Genomic DNA, 20,293 nt, shown 5'->3' with positions numbered 1-20,293 from the left:
TCCCTCCCCAGCTGTGACCAGCCCTTTTCTGAAAAGCTGCTCTCTTTTTCAGTTCTTTCCCTACAGAGCAGCAACTGGCAAGTCTCCTTCAGAGACCAAATCTTCCTCTCAAAAAACTTTGCTGTGTTTCTTTCTATTGACCACTCTCAGATTGTTAGCCCCAAAATCCAGGAACAATGGGTCAGACTCTAAAATACCACAAAACTACACAAAGCTAAAAAGTACTGGCTGTAGTTTGGGGATGCTTCCTGCTTGCTCTGAACATGTGTGTGGTGCTTGCAGCACTGCACCTCTCAAACCTCTGACTGAGTACAGAGTTTTTGGATACTGATGCGGTACCCTCAGCAGAAGTCCCTATGGGAAATCAGACCCCTTTGGGATTGATCACAGAATCATAGAACAGCCAGAGCTGGAAGGGACCTTAAACATCATCTAGCTCTGAGCCCCCTGCCTATGGGCAGGGACACCTTCCATGAGATCAGGTTGGTCAGAGCTGCATCCATCCTGGCCTTGAACATTGACAGGGATAAGACAACCACAGTTTCTCTAAGGCAACCTGTTCCAATGCCTCACCACCCTCACAGTAAAGCACTTCTTTCTAGCATCTAATCTAAACCTGCCCTCTTTCAGTTTGAAGCCGTTCCCCCTTGTCCTGTCACTATCACTACATGCCCTTGTAAATAGTTTCTCTCAATCTTTCTTTTAGGCTCCCTTTAGGTACTGAAAGGCCGCAATTAGGTACCTGTAACCCTTCTCTTTTCCTTATAGGAGAGGTGCTACTAACCATTTTTGTGGACCTCCTCTGGACTTCCTTGTGGACCTTCAACAGCTCCAAGTCCTTCCTGTGCTGCGGAACTCATAGCTGGATGCATCACTCCAAGTGGGGTCTCACCAGAGCAGAGCAGCAGAATCCCCTCCCTCACCCTGCTGGCCACTCTCTGTTTGTTGCAGCTCAGGATACAATTGGGTTTCTGGGCTGTGAGTGCACATTGCTGGCTCATGTCCAGCCTCTCATCCTCCAGCACCCCCAAGTCCTTCTCCCTAGGGATGCTCTCCATCTGCTCATCCCCAGCCTGTGTTGATACCAGGGTGCAGCACCTTGCACTTGCTCTTACTAAACTGCATGAAGGTCCTATGGGCCCACTAGTCAAGCTCATCCAGATCCCTCTGGATGGCATTCCATCCTTCAGGAGTGTCAACCACACCCCTTGGCTTAGTGTCACCTGCAAACTTGCTGGGGGTGCTCTCGATCCCTTCATCTATGTCATTAATGAAGAGAGCACCTACACAAAGTAGGAGTCCCCAGGCACAGAGTTACCTTCAGGGCTGACCCATCATGAGACAGAAATAGCTTTGAACTGAACAAAACTCAAAGTGGTAATCTGACCATGAAAGCGTCCACAGCTTACTTAGCTAGGAGCTAAGACAGAGAACTGCAACTGAAATACCCATAACGTGCTGTCCTCTGCCAGGCCTCACAGTGACAGAGGGGGAACAGCTTTTCTGGCAGCACACGTGAATTTTCACGGCTTTCAAGGCTTCCTGCAATTGTCAGCACTAAACCTCGCAGGTTTTCACAGTCATTTCTGCTGAGGAACAGAAGACTGTCCTGATCTAAAGAGCAATGCTGCCAGTAAATGGTCAATTACATTTTTGGATGAAGGAGTCTCCTAACTGATATATTATCCATTTTACCATGTTAAAAAGGTTGGATGACACCATGTCCATATGTACAAACAAGGTGTGCATTGTGTGGGTTGGTTAAATAGTCCTAAATACTCAATGTCAAAAAAAACTAAGAAAAAAAAAGGACCACACTCCAGCAAATGAGCTTGAAAAAAGGTCAGTAATGATCAGCTTGAAAGTTATAAAGAGTGCCTAAAAATATAACCAAGAACTGTGGGTGCTGTCTCAACACATAAACACCAGGAAATTACTCATATGAGTCTAATTACATGTGAAACAGCTTGTATTTATCTAGTTCAAAATAAAAAAGCCCAAAAACTCAGACAAGAGCAAGCCTTAATTCAGTCTGATGTATTCCTGCATTTGGGAAAATATTCCTCACAAAACATTAGACTCCATAGTCATAAAAAAAAATTAATGCAGAAGAATGGTCATGTGTGTATGTATATATAAATGATTCTCTTAAGTAAAAGGAATTTATTTGAAATAACTCAAGTCTTACTTTTCATTCTGAAATTAAGGGAAAATCCAAGTATAGATTGTTTAATAAACACAATAAGCAATGTCACGGTCAAACAAAAAAAGAACAGGTTTTTTTTGCTGAAAATGCACCAAGAGGAAATAAACAGCTTTCTGTAAAAGTAACAATCAACAGCAAAGTGCAATGCCATTAAGCTTTTCAAAGGACAGAATGGAATGTGTGGGAAGATTAGAACAAAAAAATAAAGAAAGCTATAAAAAAAAAAAAAACAGATTGCTGACAGAAAAGTAAGAAAAAGACACATGTTGATGTTCTGCAAAAATGATTCAAATAAATCTGTATTTTAGCAAATAGGAAAAGGAAACAGAAAAGAAGGAATAGAATCCAGATATTTTTCTTTGCCATTTCATTTGACGGCAATATCATCTAAGGTCATCTCTCATATAAACTTACCCTAGAAACATTTTGCTTCTGTTTACATTGAGATTGCACAGTAAACTCATTATAGTTTGTTCATATGGTGGTGTTCCTTATCTTGTACAGTTCCTCATAAAGTAATCTATTTTATAATTGGGGGGAAAAAACACCCATATTTGTATAATACCAATGAGCATTATACATAGCAAAGAGAGTTTTACTAGCTTATAAAAATTGAAACAGTAAGATGGCCACAAAAACACTCAAAGTTTGCCAGTGTGTTCATATTATTCACAAGAATACAAAACTATTAGGATACTAACTTCAAATCATCATTTCTATCTCCTACTATACCATATCTTTGGCAAGGCTTATGAACAATGTTTCCATCTCTCAAAACCGTTTGGTGCCCACAAGACACTGCCATCCAGCTTTGCTGAAAGAAAAGAGCCTTTACAACTTTAAATATTTTTCAAAAGTTTCCATTAGCTTTCAAAGAAAAATCACATAGTAGGGTGCTTTACAGAATGCATAAAGGATGTTCTCACAGGAGTACTTACAGATATATAAAATATTCACAGAATTAATTTGAAAACATTTTTTTCCCGAAAAGAAAGGAAAAACACCCTAAAATTTTTTGAGGGGTGGGTGCTACGTGGTTTGAGATTTATAGTACTCATCACCTGAGTTCCAAAAAATGTTAACATTGGAAAGACTTTTGAGTAATCACTCCAAAAGCTTGACTGCATTTATAAAATACTATATCCCTACACCTTCTTCTGTTGTTCTTTGCTTTCATTTTGCATACATTGAGGCTGACATTTAAAATGCCAATAACATTCACTCATCAGTCTCATACAATGTATGTTTGTTGTGTTCTGTATCATGTCAAGAACATGAATGAAGGCACTGATCTTTGGCAAAAAAAAAGTTATTTCAGCCAAAATTCAGATCAAAGTATATGCACTTAGTATAAAATACCATCATTAGAATAAAAACAAGTCCATGTAATTGCTGTGACAATAAGTGGGGTAAGACTGTATTTAATGTCCCCCTTCATTACAAATCCATTTGGCATCCATTCTAATTGCTAGCCTATTCTCAAAAAAAAAAATTATTTGATGTGTTGGTGGATGTCATGTGTGCCTTGTACATTTATAGCACTTCTATTGTAATTCAACATTAATTATATTTCACATTATGTACTACATAATGCGGCAGTATGAAATGCTCATATTTTGTAAATGAGAAAATTAAACTCACTTTTGTCTGCTCTAATCCCATTTTACCCTTATTACACTTCAGTATCAGAACTTTCCAGTTCTATTACCAAATCCATGAGCACACGAAACACAGCTCTCTAACACAGAAAAGCAGAAACTTTGATACACTTTAAAAGAGGGGAAAAAAACCCAGAAAACCTAATTTTCATCAATTCTATATCACTTTAATATATTTTCTTGCTTTTGAATTCTTACTACCATCATAAAATACAAGTTGGGAGAAAAAACTGAGCATTAGAGTCCAGTCTTCATAGGTGTACAAATAATAAACATCCATGAAAGCAGACTACTAGCCAATGATTTCAAGAAATGAGTCCCTTCAAGTATACCCTGACCTCTTCTCAGTCAGCTGGACATTTGCTCAGAGATAACTAGTGTTTATTTTCCCATAGCTGTGTTTATCACAAGAACATAGGATAAAAGAAAAAGACCAAAAAAAAAAGGCAGTTCGAGGGTTTTTATCTTTTATTGAGTCATAGAGAGCTATCCCTGCCAAAGTGAACCTGATTACTAGTATATAATAAGGAAATTTAAAAGGGAATAGTACAATGGAAGATACATATATATTTGTGGAAAAATTATTTCTAAACATCAGGACACTTTTTCCACTTTTTCTGATGCCTCATCATTAACAAAATTTATAGAAGGGAGTTCCTTCTGTAGGAAGTTCTGTTGGTTACCTTCATTTCACCAGCACACCAGGTGACCTTTCTAGGGACTCTCTGCATGTGTAAAGCCGTATGACATTTAGTGTGGACAAACAGGTTGAAAACCTGATTATGTTCTTCACACAGTGCTTCTGCCAAATATTTATATCAAACGCGGCATTTCTCAAACAAAAGCTAAAAAAAACCCATGAAGAAACAGGGGGAAAAGGGAAAAACAAGAAAGCATAAACAAGGCATGAACTTTAAGACCACCCAAGATATTCTTGTCTGTTACAGTGGGGATTCTCTAACACGATGTATCAAACAAGGAGGCCCATGGAAAAGAAATATACATGGACCGATTCTTGGTATTTGCTTCAGAGATGTTTATTTCTCCAGCCGCATGGCCGGGCTCTGCCGAGGAACTGCAGCAATCACGGCACCCGAGGGTCCTTGCCCGTACCGGGGAACACAAAACAACCAGTGGGGAACGAGGCTGACCAGGGGCAGGGAAACCCCGTGCCTCCCCTCAGGGCCCCTCTCCCAGGACCACATGGCGGGGGGAGGCAACCCCAACACTTGTCCTCCTTTGCTGAGTCTTTGAGCTAGACACTCCAGAGACTTTCTAGCAAATAAGACAGAAGGGTTAATATCCCGTTTGCCAACAATCTCCCAGAATAGACATATGGTTGAATAGGACTATACAAGTCTTTCATTCAAGACAAGCTTTGGGGATATCAGACCAAGTATTTCTGTACCTGTGAGCAGGTATTACTGCATCTGACTTGCATCAGTTTGAGTAGAACCTTACCAGGTGTTACTTGACTCTATGGGAAGGTTGCCCATACTAGGCCAGAGGACCAGATCTCATCCTCATCAGTGAAAGTAGGAAAACCTACATTCCCACATGCACTTGGTTATCTTCACTTGCTAGTTTTTGTGCCCACACCAAGAAATCAAAGGATATAATGACTCATGGGAGACCCCAACTACAAGCCCCCTAAGGCCACTCAGGCAGACAGCATCTACATGGAAACTCTGCAGTCCTTCCTCAAAAACTCAGCTTATTTTCCTTCAACAGAAACAGGGCCTTTCTGCTTTGTGTCTCAATATTTATAAAAGCGACCAAAGCCTTTATGCAATTTCTGTAGGGCTTGCAACCATATGAGCATGTGCTGGAATCATACAGCTTGGGAGGGGAGGTCTTGATTTTCTAAGTTCAAGTATTTGAGACCCTTTAAGATATATCGCACTGACCAGCTAAACACACAGATACAAAATCCTTCCTCACTTTTGAGCTTCTAAGGAAAAAAACTATGTAAAACAATATGTTAGAGGAAACTAGAAAGTAAAACTACAGCTGAGCAGTGGAAAAAGAAAGATGGAAGGGAAGATAACAGTCTGATTGAAATCTAAGACAGATTTTTATGTACTTCATCTATTTTTGCTTTTCAAGCGAGACAAGAAGCCCATACAGCAAGCTCCTGAAGACTTAGACATGAACAGCTACGTCCTGAATTGAAAAACCACAGCTGCCCAGGCCAAAGCAATGCCTTTATAAGCCATGTTTTCATTGAATAGTACTTAAGCCATGCTATTTTCCAGCTAGAAGAAAGCAGTAGCTTTTTATACAAACACACACTCCGCAATACTCTAAAACATGCTGAAAGTGTCAAGCAGCGCCACAAAAATTGGGAACAAACCAGGGATATCTTTAGGGAAAAGAGCCAGAAGAGATACTGCATGCATAACAGCTGCTTAACAGTAAGTTTCCTGAAGGTACTCCAACTATAATAGGTAGAACATTGCTTATAAATCTTATCAAGTACTAAAAAGTTAACCCTTGATGCTCCCATTAAAAAAAAAAAGAAAACAACCACCAACAAACCACATAGGTAGGTGCTTAAAGTTAGAGTAAACATTTACTGCATCCAGGAATCATTATAAATAAAGGAAATTATTTTTTAGTATTATAGATAGCTTTTAATGCAATCCCCTAACATTGCTGCTGTTAGTTATGCCATTTCCTGAGCATGTTCATGTCACCACATACTTATATATAGGGCTTCAGTAGAAAAGTGTAGTTTCTGAAACTTTATCACACACCTATAAAAGTTTCCCATTGAATTATTAGATTTTTAATGTTATTATTGTATGTCTGTTACATACTTATAATGGCATTACAGGGCTTCAGAACAGGGACAGTGCTGGCATTCTCTGTCCAACACTTCAGGATTAGTCAGCTAACCTTCAGCCAAGTATCTCTGCACTCAGGTCTGAGGAACACTGCAGTCCTGAGGTTGACTTAGCAAAAAAAAAAAAAATCTACAGCCTGTACTCAAAGGACTACAAGAATCAGCATGCCATGCACACAGCAAAAATTTGTTATGCATGGATCAGTCACTGAATACATAAAGATTTATTTAATATTCTCCCTTTACAGTCAGAATTTCTTATACCTTTTCAGAAGCCATGACCATGTCCTGGATGTGTACCAAGCTTCCTGAGCACAGCAGGCTACCCTAAACTTTGTATGTGCAGCTCAAGAGCATCCTGTAAACCTCCTCTCCACTGGTCACCCTCTGCCAAAAATTAGATGCTGTAGTAGCAAACCTTTTCACTGCAACCAAAGGCCACGTGTAAATTAATAATACAAAAGGCCAATACTCCATGGAGATAGTATTTTGAAAGCAAGTTTGAGCAGGTGTGGGATACTGCAAAGGGATGCAATATCATCTTATCAGCCCATTTAAAATCTATTTAACTATTCAGTTTGATATAACATAGATACAATTGCTAAGTTAGCTAAAAGTGAAAAAATAATGTATGCAATACAAATTGCACACCTCTTCCTTTACAGCAGCTTATGCTTCTTAGTCTCTTTGCATGTAATCAACTTAGTCTTGTCAAAATTTGTCACTGAGTATTTGCAATAAAACTTCTGGTTATGCTAATCTTTGTCCTCTGTTATCCTTAATAACATTCACAAGTCCTGGCATTTTAAAAAATCAGTCATTTGATATTTGGAATTACTTAGAAGTACCGTAACAGCAGCTCAGAATAAAGGTTGTGTGTGTGAGGGTGTGCATGCATACGAGTGCACAGCCATTCTCCCACACACCTCAATCTTTCTTGCCCTTTTTTCTGAACCTCAATATTTTTGGTACTTTAAAGTCCAATAATAGCAAGTTCACATTCAAGATTTTACCCGTGTCAGTGAAAGAAGGCTACTCAGATGCTACTTGCTTCCAAGTTACACTATCTGCTGGCTGTTCAACTTAATTTCCTACACATGCTGATACCTGAAAGCCCAGACTGCAAGACAGTCTACTGCAACATCTCTGGGACCTTGCAAAGCCTGTTTGGACATGGCAATAATTCACCAGAAACTGGTCAGTTCTGGACTTCTGTTCTTTTCGTATATATCAAAGGTAGTTTTTAATAAAATTCAAGCCTTTCAGTAGTTTACAAAACAGAAAAGCACAGTCATGCCCATTGTACAGATCAGATATTCAAACCTCAGATACACATGACCTGTACAATAGCACCAAGCAGATCAACACCAGAATGGGAAGAGGACTTTCTCTCTTTATTCTAACCAGTGTGATATTCAATGAATTATCTTGCCACTTTGTAGCTGTTTCAACATTTACCATTTTCATTTCTTAGTATCCCAGTTTAAAACACCTATTTTAAATGCATTTTATGAAAGAGTAATGTTGACATGAAGTTGAAATAGATGTGTTTTTTTGGTTTGTGGGGTTTTATAACAGAAAGAGCAATACACTAATTATTACTTAGCATTGCTCTCCAAGCTGAAGGCAGAGAGAATGTCCATGCCTAGCTTCATATTTAGGTTTCTCTTACTGGAAGTTTGCCAATTATGATTTCTCTTTGTTCCATTACCCTAAGGTTCTTTTAAGAGACAACAAAATTAGCACAAGGTCTCCAAATGGGATGAGAATTCATACTGACAGTTAAATAATGAGTTATTCTTGTTTCTCAGCTTTAAAAAATTGGGATGGACTGGAATGCCAATGATAACTTCATACTGCATGAAATAAAGCAAATTATTATGCTCCCATTAGCTTTTCAGAGCACAGACCATAACACATCTTTTTTGGAACTCTGAGTCGTTTTAGACCAGTTCCAGGGCATTGCCTAATACTGCCACATTTGGCATCAAGCACTTCCATCTCACTTTTCTCTCTTTACTGTGCTCTGAAAGCCAAAGCAATCACAGAAAGAAGTTCACAGGTAGTACCCAACTTCAGAAGAAGGCACAAGAGAGAGCCACACACAAGAGAGCTGTTGGATGTTCCTGCTGGGCTACTTTTAGTCCCCAGATCAGGGAGGTCAAGACTATCTGGTTGGCTCTGCAGTTAAAAGGTCTTGCTGCAGACATACCCAAGCCTGCTTTCTTTGCTTAGTAGCAGGATGATGGCCATAGCAGAATACACAAAAGTACAGTTGTTTTAAATGAAATTACAATGGCAGACCCTTTATCAGGCTACAGAAGAACCCATGAAGGAAATAGCATTGTAACCTAGCTGACCCTTATAGAAATACAGGTCAAGATTCAATGGATGAATTTTTAGTGAGAGAAAAATAATCACTTTTGTATGTTTTGTTGGTTATTTTAATAACTACTGCCACTGATTGTTCCCTGTGATGGGGCTTCTTTCTCATTATTCCTGTAAACAGAGATAAAATAAACCTTCAGAAAAATACAATGGGACAACTCTACAGGGAATACAGACATTTCCAAAACAACAAAAAGATAAGACCCAAAAAGAACCTTATCCCTGTCCCTACTGTTAGCTGGTTTATCAAGCCCTATATGGTAACACTCAAAGAAAAATGGAAAACACTTAAAGGACTATTGTTGCAATCCCAATTGAAGTAAAAATGTTATCATTAAACATTCCAAAAGGAAAAGTTTCCAGCAGCAATCATACACCTTTTCAGCAATCTGAAAAGCTATTTAGAAGAAAGAGAACAGCTGACACTTCCCCATTGCTGTCCTTTGATTCATGTGTCTAGATGACTCATGGTAAATAAATCCACACTTTTGAAATGGTCTTTTTTATAAGACTATGAACAAACTATATTACCATACCATAGAGATTTCAGAATTCCAGATAGATCAAAAATTTATTTCCAGTGTGCCATTTATTTTGCAAATCACTGCACCAAAATTTTGCAACATCCCTCGGAATCCTGCAGTGCTCATTTTTCTGCTGTGCTTCAGTGAACACTTCACCAGCTGCACCTTTCTGCATCAGAATAAAATGAACATAGAGAAACCTTTCAAATCATCAAAACAAAAATAATTTCTCTTTTCCCCTTCATTTTTCTTTACATCCACTGTCTCAGGTGCTTGTAGAACCATTATATGATCATCTAGATGTAGCAGTTAAGAGACATAATGAAGCCACAGTAATTGTAGGAGGAAGTGCTTGAGCTGCCTCTCTGAGATTCAGCACTTCCCTCACCACATCCCTGCACCTTTTCCTTAGACTAGACATATTTAATAGACTCCTCTTTATTTAAAAATATAAGATAATTGTGCATATTGTGTACTAGAGTGGCTCGAAATTTTAATATTCCAAAAACCTATTTGTTATTTCTTTCCAAGAACGGCAAAGCAGGACCAGTCCAGAGTGGAGAAGTAGTGGCTAGCAGCTAGCAGCTTATCAAGAGTCTGGGGTTGGCTGTATGGTTTTTATCAAAGCCAGGAAATGCACCAAGTCTGTTCCCATAGGACTGAAAAGTTTAAAATTAGGAAGCTATTGAACACCTAGTCACCCTTCTCAAGCGCATTCTGGTCAGAAGAAAGACATTATGCAAAGTATTACGGGAGAGCCAAGCTGGCTGTTCTTGCAGGAAACTCTTGCTGCGGTCACACAACAACAGAAGCTTTACATGCACCACTCAGCACAGTGAAGAGCCTTGCACAAGAACAGGCACTAAGAAAGGAGGCACAACTCATGAAAGTTTAAACAGATCATACTTTGCCAAGGTCAGAGAAGACCAAAGCTAACAGGTAGCCTGAGCACAGCACTCCTCCGGGACTCTTTTCAGTCAGAGGAAAGAGTGTGAAAATATTCAGAATAAAATCTAGATGCTTTTTCTTAATCAGATTCCTTGTTGGCAGCTTTGTTCAACCACTTAGTAAAAGAGTCTAGTAATGAGACACCAATTTCTATCTAACCTCTTCTAAAGTACTATTCTTTCTTTTCCTCACAATCTTTCCCTGGTATACATCTTCCTTTTCCACATTTATTTGAACAGATTTTATCTTTGCTAACTCTTCAAGGCATTCTACACTTATATTTGTACTTCAAAACTGCCCTGGAAACCAGTAGGATGCCAGTAGTCCCTACATCCCCCTGAAAGCAGACAGCACGGTGAAATAACACCACCAACTGATGACACACACACTTGCTTTGGCAAGTGGTGTTGCATGCAGCCCTTACCATCCGGCTTTATCCATGAAGAATAGCAGTAACTGGCAAATTTTGTTGGCGTCATTAAGTTGAGCCTAGAGAATTAGCCAAGCTATAGGTACTACACAGAAGTATCTAATTGGTGCTTTCCTTGGGGAAATATCTTAATTTGATTAGTGTTGAACCCACATTATTTTCATTAGCTATTACTAGCCATGTGGGAAAAGGGCCTGCTGCGCACAGGTGGCTGAGACATCTCTTCATGCTTTCAGAACTTCTGTTTATGCCAGTAGAACAGTAGCAAAAACTATTAGAGGCAGGGAAGCAATTCATTTTCTCTAGGCTAGAAAAGCCATTTAATTTAGTCCTGTGAGATAAAACAAGAACTTGTAGTAACAAAAAATTCTGAGGCTGCTGAAGCTGGGCAAAGGAGTTCAGGGCTCTTTAACAAGATTCTGCTTGGAAGAGTTCTGCTGGCTTGGATTTATAGTCCCAATGCGAGAGAAAAAAAGCTGTGGTTTATTTACACATGAGTTCCTTTCCTCTCTCTCACTTCAAATGGTTCCTCACCACCACCATCCCACTTCCAGCCTCTGGGTTGGAAGCCTACTCTTTCCAGAACCCATATTCTCCAACCATATCAGTGCAATCAACTCAGCCCCTACCTCTGCTACAAACACAGTAGAAAACACCATGAAGATTAAGAAACGTACGCTTGCAATTATATTTCTACTAAAAACCCCACTTTTCTCTGCATTTCAAAATAAAGTAAAATATTAAAACATTTCCAAGGCAGAAATCATCACAGCTAACCTGGTTGTCTGCCATCACAGTCCCAAGGAGTAGCAGCTAAAACCTGACCTCAGGCTATGGTTCACATGTATTTTCAATCCAAATATGCAACTATTCTCAAATCTACAAAATCACAATGTACCCCAGTTCTATACAGGCCTCGGTTCAGGCTTCCAAACATGCTCTCCATCTCCCACAAGTTTCATACTTTTATTAAAACTCTGAAAAATTACTCTGACTGAAGATCTAGTATCTTGCACTACTCATAGTTTTTGTAGTCCCTCAAGCTCAAATTCTCCTTTACAATGGATTACATCATTTCAACTGATAGCAAGAGGATCAATGTTATAGAAGAGAATTGCAGTGGAAACTATTTACAAGTCCAGATGGGGAGCTCAGCCCTTAAAGATGAAGCCAGACAAGTAAACTTCAGGTGCCTGAAGACACTGCAACAGAACATTCATGCAAATATTCTTTGGTGTTGCAATATTTTCACCTTGTGTTGCTTTAAACATATATTTAAAAAAAAAAAGTGTCTCCACACACAGCAATACTTTTTCATGCAAAATGATACAAAAAAAAATTAACTGGAAAAACACTTGTTCATGGAGAGAAACTGTTTGGATAAAAATACTGAGCAGCCTTGCCTCACATCCTGCTGCAGGATAACCCAAGAGGCGAAGAAAGCAGACAGCTCTTACACAAGAGAGCGAATGAGCTTTGTGTGTCTCGCTGACCAGGGCTTTCTCTACCCTCCCTGCTCATTCCTCTTTCCTGCACTCACTCATCTCCAGGAAGGGAGAACTGCAGGAAGAAAAAGCCTCTGACTCCCTGCAGTAGTTCCCCAGAAGAGGATTTATAACCAGGAAGAATAAACCACAGTGACTCTCAGGATGTAGCCAGCTGGGCACCACACACAAGGGAAAACAGCACAGAGATATTTAGGCTTCCCTGAGCAGGATACCTCCTTTCTTTTGCACCAGGCAAGGCAGCCTTTAGTGCTGTTTATACCACAAGTGGTGGCACAGAGCCCAGACACTCATTTCCACTGAAGTTGCTGCTTAAGAGATTTCCTGGCTTCAAAAATAGGTTTATACAATTCATTCAATACTTTCTATTAGCAAATAGTCATTTATTAGGAAGTCCTAAGCTAAATAAACAAGGAAGTCATCCAGTGTGCTGAAAAATAAGCTCTTTCAGAAAACTGAAGCCTCTTTAATACTACTCTTCAGCACCAACCTTTCCCCTATCCCATTTTTGTGTTAGGGTTTCAGTCCATTCTTCTATGCCACTGAGGCTTCATGTACTCCAGTGGGGGTAAATGAGGGCCATGAAGGCTTATCACTTTTTGAAATGTGGTCTTGAACTGTGTGGCTACAGTATTGGGAAAGAACAATGTATTTTAGCGTCTTCTGTGTTCTGATCCATCTGTGACAGAACTGGAAACCAAGCAGAGACACTCTCCATGGAACATTACGGTACTTAAGGTAAATACACCAGGGCAGATAGCTGAATCCTGACCTCCTTTTGTACCAGGTTCTCCACCCCTCTTTTTTCCTCATTACGATATTTTTACAATGAAATGTCTTGGTAAAGGGAAAACTTTTCACACAATATTATTCTGAAAACTCACCTTTTTCCTATTACTATATAGTTACCATAACAACTTGATGCAACATCTTAGTAATCATTCTCTGCATCCTTTTTAGCCTTCTAGTTGTCATGACAACAACATGGATTTTATTTCAGACCTACCACCTGTGGTGATGCGATGTTTCTATTGTATTTTTGTATGTTCTTTGTACCTCAATGGTTCGTCCCTACCTTCCCCACTTGGATTCCCAGTTGGTCTGCCCCAGATTCAAGCTGCTCCCCCAGTGCTCCCAAAAATGGTTATCCCCCTCCCCTTGTTCTGGCTCCTTCCCTATCAATTGCCCAAACCCCTCCCAGAGTTCTGGACTGTTCTGTGCCTGTCACCAAAGCCCTCCCTAATTACCCTTATATGGTCCCCGTCAATCCCCCGAGACCCTGCCCCTTCGGATACCTCACCTCTTGGAAATCCCCTAAACCTCCAGGCCCCATTGGAACATGTGACCCCCTTTCCCTCCACCCCTCGAGACTATTGGCCCATATGAATGTCTATCCCTGTCCATATCCCTCCCCCGAAGACCTCTATTGGTCCCCTGTCAGGCCATCCCCGTTGTACCACCTCCCTTTATAAGTTGTTGCACAGGTGTGATCGGTGCTTGTGCTCCTTGGACCCTGTTTGGTCAGTAGATCTGAAACTGTATCCAAAGGTAAGCCTCCCTGCAGCTTTCTATGCCGTCCCTCGTCGGGGCTGCTGACAACCACAGGACCTGGAGCTTCAGCTCCCCTGGGCAGAGCTGAGCTCCAGAGAGAGAAGCAGCTTGAAAGCCTCGCGCCTTCGGCTGCTCCCCACTCCTGCCGCACACCACAGGTGCTGGCCGGGCTGAAGAGAGCGGTCACTGCAACAACCACCCAACATTCTTAGTTGTGTTTTGGTTGCTTTGTATGAAATCAGACTCGGTCTTCACTAAAAAACCAAAAGGAAATTTGATGAAGTGCCTAGGAAAGAAAGCATCTTTACATAAAAATGTTCTAAAGCTGTTGTATACAACACATAACTACATCTTTTCCTGATGTATACATGTTTACAAAAAGCTCAATGCAAATACTACATTTGAGAATTGAATGTATGGAATAGAGCTTATAAATATCCAATATTCTGTCTGGAAATAAGCAATAGTTACTGATTAAAAAAAAAAAGATTTTTTTTTTAAGCTACGGCAGGTATAAATAACATTGATTTAGAATAATTCCAAGCTTCAGTGAGGAGGAGGAAAAAAAAAAGTTATGGCAATATGATATTGGTCTATACTTTATACAGTAGCGGAGATTGATGCTTTTTTTTATGAGATGGTTGTCATGAACAACCTAACTTAAGCTTCCTAGTCAGTGCCCCTTTTGCTGTTGAATGTCAGAAGAGAGCTTAAAACTATAAACTGAGATTGGTAATTTCCAGTATCATGAGTGGTAAATTCACATCACTGATACAGAATAGACCTAGATCATGAAGTTCACTGTGAAAAAAGCCTGTTTAATAGAGATGTCAGGCCAAAGACTGAACAAGTTCTTGTCTCTTTTCCGTTGACAGCAATACAACCTCTGTTCCCTGGAACCTACCCTGCTCCTGAAAGGAGTGTTTCTACCTTATCACTTCAAGTGCTCAACTTTTTGCAGCTGTCTGAATTATTAAATTCAGAGCCATGTAATAATTAACAGCTGTGAAAACCTAAGATCAGCCCAGAAAGATTTCCCACCACTTCCTATTACACATCAGAATATGCTTTATGCATTTGCAGCCCTTACAAATGTTTTCTCAACCACAGGAAATGTTTTAGCTTTCCCTGAATATTTCAAGCTTCTTTTGCCACAATGTGAAAATCTGAGTCATCCAAAGTGCAACATGTGGTTTCTAGGCTGCAGTAGCTGTAATGATAGGAATGGTGAAGCACATGATGAGGGAGATAGAGATTAAGAATTTTGGAGATACGAATCCTAATTTCCATTTTGTTGTTTCTGTGAATTGGTGTCATGTGTGCTGTATGCACATTCAGCTTGATTTTCTCTAACATTATCTTCAGTTCTAATAAATCCGTGTTCTTTGGGCACCATGCTCTGGAGCTGCTGCTTCTCTCTAAACATCCAGCTTCAAAAGTACACAGCGGAAGCAAAAACATGAAAAAGAAGGGGATCGTCTGATTTTTAGAATTATGGAGAAATAATTTATTTGCAAGAAAAATGCAGAAAAGACTGGAACACAGAGTAAAAGAAGAAAGCGTGAAAAATAATGAACAGATGAAATATCATAATCTTTTTCTTAGCTCAAGAGCTAAGCAAAAGACACCAAAAGTCAAAACACAGAATATTTTGACACTTACTGGTGAACTTCATAGACTAAAAATTATCAGCTGGGACAAAGAAATAGCTACAACTACCTAAACAAGAGGAAATAAAATAATTATAAGCCCTCATGCTCAACTGTTAAGTGCAAAACATGTGAGACTGGAAATTTCCTACTGGCAGAAATTCCCCCAGATATTTACCAGCTTATAGACAGAGAAACACATAACATGGGAATAGACAACCATAGAAAACAGTGTGTTCTGTATGAGTGCACAGCAGGCAGTTGAGAGACAATCTAAAGAGAAACTGAATTAACATCTAATTGTTTGGCATGGAGTGAGATAAACGGAATGTGAAAGTGAATTAATGTAAAAACCTTCCTAGAGGAGAGAAATCTGGTTATTTAAATCTGGCTGCTTGCAATTATAAAGCTACTACATGCAAAATCTGTGCTGATTTATTAATCTCCAACTTACTCTTGACTCTCAAAATGTTCTTAACTGTTACCATTTGTGTCAAAACACTATAAAACAGCTTGTTTTTTATTTCTTTTGTGTGAATTAAGAATTTATTTAGGAAGGAGATTGACATGAATGGTTCTTACTAAGAAATGCAGTTTCTCTAATTTTCTCTTACAGGAAATAGAAATGTTCAAATTTTTCTGAGTCTTATGCTGGGATAAAAAGTAGCTGATAAGAACCCACACCAGTAAAAATACATTTCCATTCTCTCCTAATACATTTGTATGACCTTATTCTTCATATATCAGGACTCTTACCAATGAAAATCCAGTTTCTCTCTGTTACTGTTTTAGCTAGATGATGTTTCCCAAAGTCAGTTTCCATTCAAATCATCAGTATCTGCTTCGACTTCCATTTAGTATTTCAAAGAGGGATTACTACCTCTTCAATTTATAAGGGTACAAATCTTCTTCAATCACTTCTGCAAATGAATTCACGTCACAGAATAATGTGAAACACTATATCTCTTACTTTCGTACATTTAAATTTCAAATATGAGATTTTTGCATGAATATTTTTCATCTTTTGCCATACTAAATCAGGCTGTTTTAATCACTCAAAAAAAAAAACACCACCAAAAGAAAAAAAAGTAGAAGAAAGAAAAGCCTTTCCTGGTTTGTAAGTGCTAGCCTTTCTTCACAGAACTTCCTTATGAAATAAAGCTGAAACACAATTTGAAGCTACAAATCTCACATACTTTGAGAGCATTTAGAAATTAGAAGAAAATCTGGAATATCTACTGATATTTCCCACCCAGAGTTATCAGAAACCTGCTTCAAACAGGTTTGCAGAGGCTGGCCTCTTAGAGTAGCTGGCTCTGAAACTGACTTTCAAAAGTACCTGGCAATAGTTTCTTGCATAGTTTCTTGCAATACCAACCTGTTGACTCCAGCATACAAGATGATGGAGAAGGGACTTTATCTTTAGATAGATCTCATTTTAATTCCTCACATGACAAACAAAATTGAAAAAATATTAAAATTTCTTTAAAAAATAGCCAAATTTAGAAAATCTTAATTATCCATAAGCACGTACAAATGTCTGTGCTTGTGGATACTTTCTGTGTGTGGAAAGAAAGGACAGGACATCATGTGTGAGAACAAGAGGCTGGCTAGTCCTGCCCACTGCAACACCTGGTCCAGTTTTAAGTGCTTACTGTCAGAAGCCATACAAAGCAACTGGGGAGAAGGGCACACCATGAGTAGGTGAGTCCAGTATATCAAACAGTTGTAGTCGTTCAGCAGCATAGCTTCACTCTGTGGTCAAGACTTGATGGTTTTCCATACCACTCTAGAATCTCCCTCTCAAACTTCCATCTTTGGACATGAAGAACAGCACAGCTCAGGTAAGAAGGGGAAAAGGAAAAAGAAAAAAAAAAAAATGAAAGCAAAGAGGCTCTAGAAAGCAACTTCTGCAGATTCCTGACCTTTAGAGATTACTTAGGTACTCAACAAGTCTTTAAGAGCTGCCTACATATTTGCTGGGCTGTTCTAAGTCGTGTCAGCCACAATAAGCAATAACTCTTTGCTTTCCAACTCTTCTGGACACCTATAACTCACTGGAACATATCTCAATACAGGAAAAAATTATGAGTTATCTGCTTAGCCAATCTTTACAGCTGCTTTTTGCAGGTATAGCAGCGTACAATGAACGCAGGAGGTGCCAGGGACTCAGGGTAGTTCCTAGGTAACACTGCTAGACACATGCTCAGACAAACTACTGGAGATATGAGAGCACACAGTTCTATTCCCACTCAACCAGAACAAAACCAAACCAGTGATCTCAAAGGCCCCTAGGTTCCAGTAATGGCCAGACATGCTTTTGATAAATGGAGGCAGGCATTAGCACGTGCTAGGGATAAGAGGAGAGAAGAGGGCCACTTTATGCCTGACAAAGACATCTAAAGAAAAGATAGCACATTTGGGACAGAGTCCATGTCATTATCCCCTGTAAAAGACTCCCAAAAATGAGAACAGAAAATATAAATACAGAAATGGGGTAATAAAAGGATTTTTTTTCTCAGTCCTGACCCAAGGATCTTGAGTAATGTAGTCTAGGGAGCCCTGCATGAGCAGGAAGGTTGGACTACATGACCTGCAGAGGTCCCTTCCAACCTTAGCCATTCTGTGATCTGCTTCTCTCTGTGTTATGCAGCGAAACCCTGTCATTTCCAGGCGATGTCCACAGCAGTGTTTCTGTCAATCATAATGAATCTCAAAACACAGCTCCTGGTCACATCTTTTCCCAGACAGCTAGGAAGATAAATTACTTTCTCAGAGTGACAGACATTTTACTGGGGCAATTTGCTTGCATTATTTGCAATAATGCAGAACACCACTGCATCCCATTACCCTTACTTCCATTGAAAACAATGGCTTTTACTCACAGTGAGCAGAGCCAACATTATTATTATTATTCAGAATCACATTCTGTGTCATGGCAACTGGGAACTTAATATCATAGTGCTGCTTTTTTTTCAAAGAACTGATTGACTGCTTTGATAGCAGCATTAATTATACCGTTGGCATTACTGCAATTAAATTAACATGATCACAATTTACCATTGACCAATATCAAGCAATTTACTTCAGACAACTACCAATTAGTTAGCTATCAAAAAAATGCCCTCCAGAGACATGATCTGCAAGTTCAGCTGTTAATCTAATTGAAGTGCAAACAGTACTGTGATTACTTAATCAAAACATGTGGTCCAGCAGGACACTGATGCCCTTCAGGCATCTTGGAGCCTCCACTGTTTACCTCTGAGCAGATACAAGGGGAAAGGCTAGAGAGAGTACTATCACTATCATCTCCTTTGGAAGAGCAAAACCTATGCCCATTTGTACAAGCCCCCGCATGTTTTACTGTAAAATACTTCCAGAGTTATGAGGAAATGAATATGACCTTGCTGATCAAAGGCCATAGAGCAATTCACAGGAAGCATTCTGTTCAGTATTTATTTTGACCCTAAGTCAGATTGAAAGGATGCTGAAATTTTATAAAACTTACATATTTACATATGTGCAGAACTTTTTTAAAAGCTAGAAAAAAATTCTATCTCAGAATTATGTTTTACTGATTCCTGCTGGAGGTTTAGTTCTTTGGATTTTTTTTTTTTCTTTTTGGAATTTTGTTCATTTAAAAGATCTTTGGGAAGATTTCAGCATCATCCTCTCTGCAATATAACTAGAAACAATCAATATGTGGATGTATACTTTCTGTTTAGAAGGGTTTTTTCCATACTTACCTAAGCCATTTGTATTTTAACGTGTTTAAACAATCATTACTATTTTCTTTTTCTAAACTCAAAGTAAGTAAACTTGAAATATGAAAATAGAAAAATATCTATTCCCTACAGTGAACTGACATGATTGTAGGAGTGGCAATAATTTCTGCCAAATGAGAGAGCACCTCAGTATCCTGGGCCAGGCAAACAACAGACACCTTTGTAAGAGCACCATACCCCAGACACAAGAACTGTCTGGCATTTACTTGAATATACAAGGCACCACTGCAAGCAGAACAAAAAAGTTATACCTACCCCATGAGGACTGGGAGAATTAAGACTTTATTTGTTATCTCTGTGGAAAAGAGGAAGTTAAGAAATGGAACCATTTTGTTCCCTCAAAAATATTTTCAGGTGAGTAAGCTGACGCAGAGCTAGTGAATTCAAAGACTTATTCCATAGTCTGGCCCTTTAATATTTTTTTCTGTAAAACTCCTTCAGTTTCTTGCTCCTATTGAATAATATCACAACACAGGCACATTATAGATATCAATACAGAATCATATCTGTTGTAGATGGTCACATGATACAAGTTTTAGTCTAAAATTTAGCACAGAGAGTAGGAGTGGTTCTCATACAGCATAAGAACTATTTAGAGAAGCTAATTAAGATGCTGTTTTCACTCTTCTTTGGAAGTTTCTGGAACAAAACAAAAACCACCTATATTTACAAAAAACCCAAATAGAAGACAGAGTGGCAAGATGCCTTTGAAGTTTACTAAATACATTGCTACTCTTTAATATGAAAATCCATTTTGATTGATACATTTTAGATGTAAAGCAAATAATACGACACTACTAGGTT

General features: G+C 39.0%; 1 long non-coding RNA gene across 5 annotated transcripts in view; it reads right to left on the bottom strand.

The window, feature by feature from the left end:
• The window catches only part of LOC138107995 (uncharacterized), a 233,643-nt gene that overhangs the window by 122,633 nt on the left and 90,717 nt on the right, over positions 1-20,293 (bottom strand). Inside the window, exon 3 of one of the 5 annotated variants that reach the window (XR_011149818.1) lies at positions 16,461-16,624. The exons of the other annotated variants lie outside the window; for them this stretch is intronic. This is a non-coding gene — a long non-coding RNA (uncharacterized lncRNA). The remainder of the gene's footprint in view (positions 1-16,460; positions 16,625-20,293) is intronic. 5 annotated transcript variants of the gene reach the window in all.

Source organism: Aphelocoma coerulescens, chromosome 3 (genome assembly GCF_041296385.1).
Source record: "Aphelocoma coerulescens isolate FSJ_1873_10779 chromosome 3, UR_Acoe_1.0, whole genome shotgun sequence".
NCBI classification, from domain to species: domain Eukaryota; kingdom Metazoa; phylum Chordata; class Aves; order Passeriformes; family Corvidae; genus Aphelocoma; species Aphelocoma coerulescens.
The sequence above is the reverse complement of the archived record's forward strand: the minus strand, read 5'-3'. Positions and strand labels throughout refer to the sequence as shown.